Raw genomic sequence first — 4,469 nt, forward strand, 5'->3', positions numbered from 1 at the left:
CTCTCTCCTTCCCCCTCCCCTCTCTCCCTCTCTCTCCTTCCCCTCCCCTCTCTCCCTCTCTCTCCTTCCCCCTCCCCTCTCTCCCTCTCTCTCCTTCCCCCTCCCCTCTCTCCCTCTCTCTCCTTCCCCTCCCCTCTCTCCCTCTCTCTCCTTCCCCCTCCCCTCTCTCCCTCTCTCTCCTTCCCCCTCCCCTCTCTCCCTCTCTCTCCTTCCCCCTCCCCTCTCTCCCTCTCTCTCCTTCCCCCTCCCTCTCTCCCTCTCTCTCCTTCCCCTCCCCTCTCTCCCTCTCTCTCCTTCCCCCTCCCCTCTCTCCCTCTCTCTCCTTCCCCCTCCCCTCTCTCCCTCTCTCTCCTTCCCCCTCCCCTCTCCCTCTCTCTCCTTCCCCCTCCCCTCTCTCCCTCTCTCTCCTTCCCCTCCCCTCTCTCCTCTCTCTCCTTCCCCCTCCCCTCTCTCCCTCTCTCTCCTTCCCCCTCCCCTCTCTCCCTCTCTCTCCTTCCCCCTCCCCTCTCTCCCTCTCTCTCCTTCCCCCTCCCCTCTCTCCCTCTCTCTCCTTCCCCCTCCCCTCTCTCCCTCTCTCTCCTTCCCCTCCCCTCTCTCCCTCTCTCTCCTTCCCCCTCCCCTCTCTCCCTCTCTCTCCTTCCCCCTCCCCTCTCTCCCTCTCTCTCCTTCCCCTCCCCTCTCTCCCTCTCTCTCCTTCCCCCTCCCCTCTCTCCCTCTCTCTCCTTCCCCCTCCCCTCTCTCCCTCTCTCTCCTTCCCCCTCCCCTCTCTCCCTCTCTCTCCTTCCCCCTCCCCTCTCTCCCTCTCTCTCCTTCCCCCTCCCCTCTCTCCCTCTCTCTCCTTCCCCCTCCCCTCTCTCCCTCTCTCTCCTTCCCCTCCCCTCTCTCCTCTCTCTCCTTCCCCCTCCCTCTCTCCCTCTCTCTCCTTCCCCCTCCCCTCTCTCCCTCTCTCTCCTTCCCCTCCCCTCTCTCCCTCTCTCTCCTTCCCCCTCCCCTCTCTCCCTCTCTCTCCTTCCCCCTCCCCTCTCTCCCTCTCTCTCCTTCCCCCTCCCCTCTCTCCCTCTCTCTCCTTCCCCCTCCCCTCTCTCCCTCTCTCTCCTTCCCCCTCCCCTCTCTTCCTCTCTCTCCTTCCCCCTCCCCTCTCTCCCTCTCTCTCCTTCCCCCTCCCCTCTCTCCTCTCTCTCCTTCCCCCTCCCCTCTCTCCCTCTCTCTCCTTCCCCCTCCCCTCTCTCCCTCTCTCTCCTTCCCCCTCCCCTCTCTCCTCTCTCTCCTTCCCCCTCCCCTCTCTCCCTCTCTCTCCTTCCCCCTCCCCTCTCTCCCTCTCTCTCCTTCCCCCTCCCCTCTCTCCCTCTCTCTCCTTCCCCCTCCCCTCTCTCCCTCTCTCTCCTTCCCCCTCCCCTCTCTCCCTCTCTCTCCTTCCCCCTCCCCTCTCTCCCTCTCTCTCCTTCCCCCTCCCCTCTCTCCCTCTCTCTCCTTCCCCCTCCCCTCTCTCCCTCTCTCTCCTTCCCCCTCCCCTCTCTCCCTCTCTCTCCTTCCCCCTCCCCTCTCTCCCTCTCTCTCCTTCCCCCTCCCCTCTCTCCCTCTCTCTCCTTCCCCCTCCCCTCTCTCCCTCTCTCTCCTTCCCCCTCCCCTCTCTCCCTCTCTCTCCTTCCCCCTCCCCTCTCTCCCTCTCTCTCCTTCCCCCTCCCCTCTCTCCCTCTCTCTCCTTCCCCCTCCCCTCTCTCCCTCTCTCTCCTTCCCCCTCCCCTCTCTCCCTCTCTCTCCTTCCCCTCCCCTCTCTCCCTCTCTCTCCTTCCCCCTCCCTCTCTCCCTCTCTCTCCTTCCCCCTCCCCTCTCTCCCTCTCTCTCCTTCCCCCTCCCCTCTCTCCCTCTCTCTCCTTCCCCCTCCCCTCTCTCCCTCTCTCTCCTTCCCCCTCCCCTCTCTCCCTCTCTCTCCTTCCCCCTCCCCTCTCTCCCTCTCTCTCCTTCCCCCTCCCCTCTCTCCCTCTCTCTCCTTCCCCCTCCCCTCTCTCCCTCTCTCTCCTTCCCCCTCCCCTCTCTCCCTCTCTCTCCTTCCCCCTCCCCTCTCTCCCTCTCTCTCCTTCCCCCTCCCCTCTCTCCCTCTCTCTCCTTCCCCCTCCCCTCTCTCCTCTCTCTCCTTCCCCCTCCCCTCTCTCCCTCTCTCTCCTTCCCCCTCCCCTCTCTCCCTCTCTCTCCTTCCCCCTCCCCTCTCTCCTCTCTCTCCTTCCCCCTCCCCTCTCTCCTCTCTCTCCTTCCCCCTCCCCTCTCTCCCTCTCTCTCCTTCCCCCTCCCCTCTCTCCCTCTCTCTCCTTCCCCCTCCCCTCTCTCCCTCTCTCTCCTTCCCCCTCCCCTCTCTCCCTCTCTCTCCTTCCCCTCCCCTCTCTCCCTCTCTCTCCTTCCCCTCCCCTCTCTCCTCTCTCTCCTTCCCCCTCCCCTCTCTCCCTCTCTCTCCTTCCCCCTCCCCTCTCTCCCTCTCTCTCCTTCCCCCTCCCCTCTCTCCCTCTCTCTCCTTCCCCCTCCCTCTCTCCCTCTCTCTCCTTCCCCCTCCCCTCTCTCCCTCTCTCTCCTTCCCCTCCCCTCTCTCCCTCTCTCTCCTTCCCCCTCCCCTCTCTCCCTCTCTCTCCTTCCCCCTCCCCTCTCTCCCTCTCTCTCCTTCCCCCTCCCCTCTCTCCCTCTCTCTCCTTCCCCCTCCCCTCTCTCCCTCTCTCTCCTTCCCCCTCCCCTCTCTCCCTCTCTCTCCTTCCCCTCCCCTCTCTCCCTCTCTCTCCTTCCCCCTCCCCTCTCTCCCTCTCTCTCCTTCCCCCTCCCCTCTCTCCCTCTCTCTCCTTCCCCCTCCCCTCTCTCCCTCTCTCTCCTTCCCCCCTCCCCTCTCTCCCTCTCTCTCCTTCCCCTCCCCTCTCTCCCTCTCTCTCCTTCCCCTCCCCTCTCTCCCTCTCTCTCCTTCCCCCTCCCCTCTCTCCCTCTCTCTCCTTCCCCCTCCCCTCTCTCCCTCTCTCTCCTTCCCCCTCCCTCTCTCCCTCTCTCTCCTTCCCCCTCCCTCTCTCCCTCTCTCTCCTTCCCCCTCCCCTCTCTCCCTCTCTCTCCTTCCCCCTCCCCTCTCTCCCTCTCTCTCCTTCCCCCTCCCCTCTCTCCCTCTCTCTCCTTCCCCCTCCCCTCTCTCCCTCTCTCTCCTTCCCCCTCCCCTCTCTCCCTCTCTCTCCTTCCCCCTCCCCTCTCTCCCTCTCTCTCCTTCCCCCTCCCCTCTCTCTCTCTCTCTCCTTCCCCCTCCCCTCTCTCCCTCTCTCTCCTTCCCCCTCCCCTCTCTCCCTCTCTCTCCTTCCCCCTCCCCTCTCTCCCTCTCTCTCCTTCCCCCTCCCCTCTCTCCCTCTCTCTCCTTCCCCTCCCCTCTCTCCCTCTCTCTCCTTCCCCCTCCCCTCTCTCCCTCTCTCTCCTTCCCCCTCCCTCTCTCGCCTCTCTCTCCTTCCCCCTCCCCTCTCTCCCTCTCTCTCCTTCCCCCTCCCCTCTCTCCCTCTCTCTCCTTCCCCCTCCCCTCTCTCCCTCTCTCTCCTTCCCCCTCCCCTCTCTCCTCTCTCTCCTTCCCCCTCCCCTCTCTCCCTCTCTCTCCTTCCCCCTCCCCTCTCTCCCTCTCTCTCCTTCCCCCTCCCCTCTCTCCCTCTCTCTCCTTCCCCCTCCCCTCTCTCCCTCTCTCTCCTTCCCCCTCCCCTCTCTCCCTCTCTCTCCTTCCCCTCCCCTCTCTCCCTCTCTCTCCTTCCCCCTCCCCTCTCTCCCTCTCTCTCCTTCCCCTCCCCTCTCTCCCTCTCTCTCCTTCCCCCTCCCCTCTCTCCCTCTCTCTCCTTCCCCCTCCCCTCTCTCCCTCTCTCTCCTTCCCCCTCCCCTCTCTCCCTCTCTCTCCTTCCCCCTCCCCTCTCTCCCTCTCTCTCCTTCCCCCTCCCCTCTCTCCCTCTCTCTCCTTCCCCCTCCCCTCTCTCCCTCTCTCTCCTTCCCCCTCCCCTCTCTCCCTCTCTCTCCTTCCCCCTCCCCTCTCTCCCTCTCTCTCCTTCCCCCTCCCCTCTCTCCCTCTCTCTCCTTCCCCCTCCCCTCTCTCCCTCTCTCTCCTTCCCCCTCCCCTCTCTCCCTCTCTCTCCTTCCCCCTCCCCTCTCTCCCTCTCTCTCCTTCCCCCTCCCCTCTCTCCCTCTCTCTCCTTCCCCCTCCCCTCTCTCCCTCTCTCTCCTTCCCCTCCCTCTCTCCCTCTCTCTCCTTCCCCCTCCCCTCTCTCCCTCTCTCTCCTTCCCCCTCCCCTCTCTCCCTCTCTCTCCTTCCCCCTCCCCTCTCTCCCTCTCTCTCCTTCCCCCTCCCCTCTCTCCTCTCTCTCCTTCCCCCTCCCCTCTCTCCCTCTCTCTCCTTCCCCCTCCCCTCTCTCCCTCTCTCTCCTTCCCCCTCCCCTCTCTCCCTCTCTCTCCTTCCCCCTCCCCTCTCTCTCCCTCTCTCTCCA

The 4,469-nt window shown here is 65.2% G+C and overlaps 1 protein-coding gene across 5 annotated transcripts in view; it reads left to right on the plus strand.

Annotated features, from left to right (window-relative positions):
• The window catches only part of cfap251 (cilia and flagella associated protein 251), a 106,310-nt gene that overhangs the window by 16,001 nt on the left and 85,840 nt on the right, over positions 1-4,469 (plus strand). The gene's annotated exons all lie outside the window — the stretch shown is intronic.

The sequence above is a fragment of the Heterodontus francisci genome, chromosome 23 (assembly GCF_036365525.1).
Source record: "Heterodontus francisci isolate sHetFra1 chromosome 23, sHetFra1.hap1, whole genome shotgun sequence".
NCBI classification, from domain to species: Eukaryota; Metazoa; Chordata; class Chondrichthyes; order Heterodontiformes; family Heterodontidae; genus Heterodontus; species Heterodontus francisci.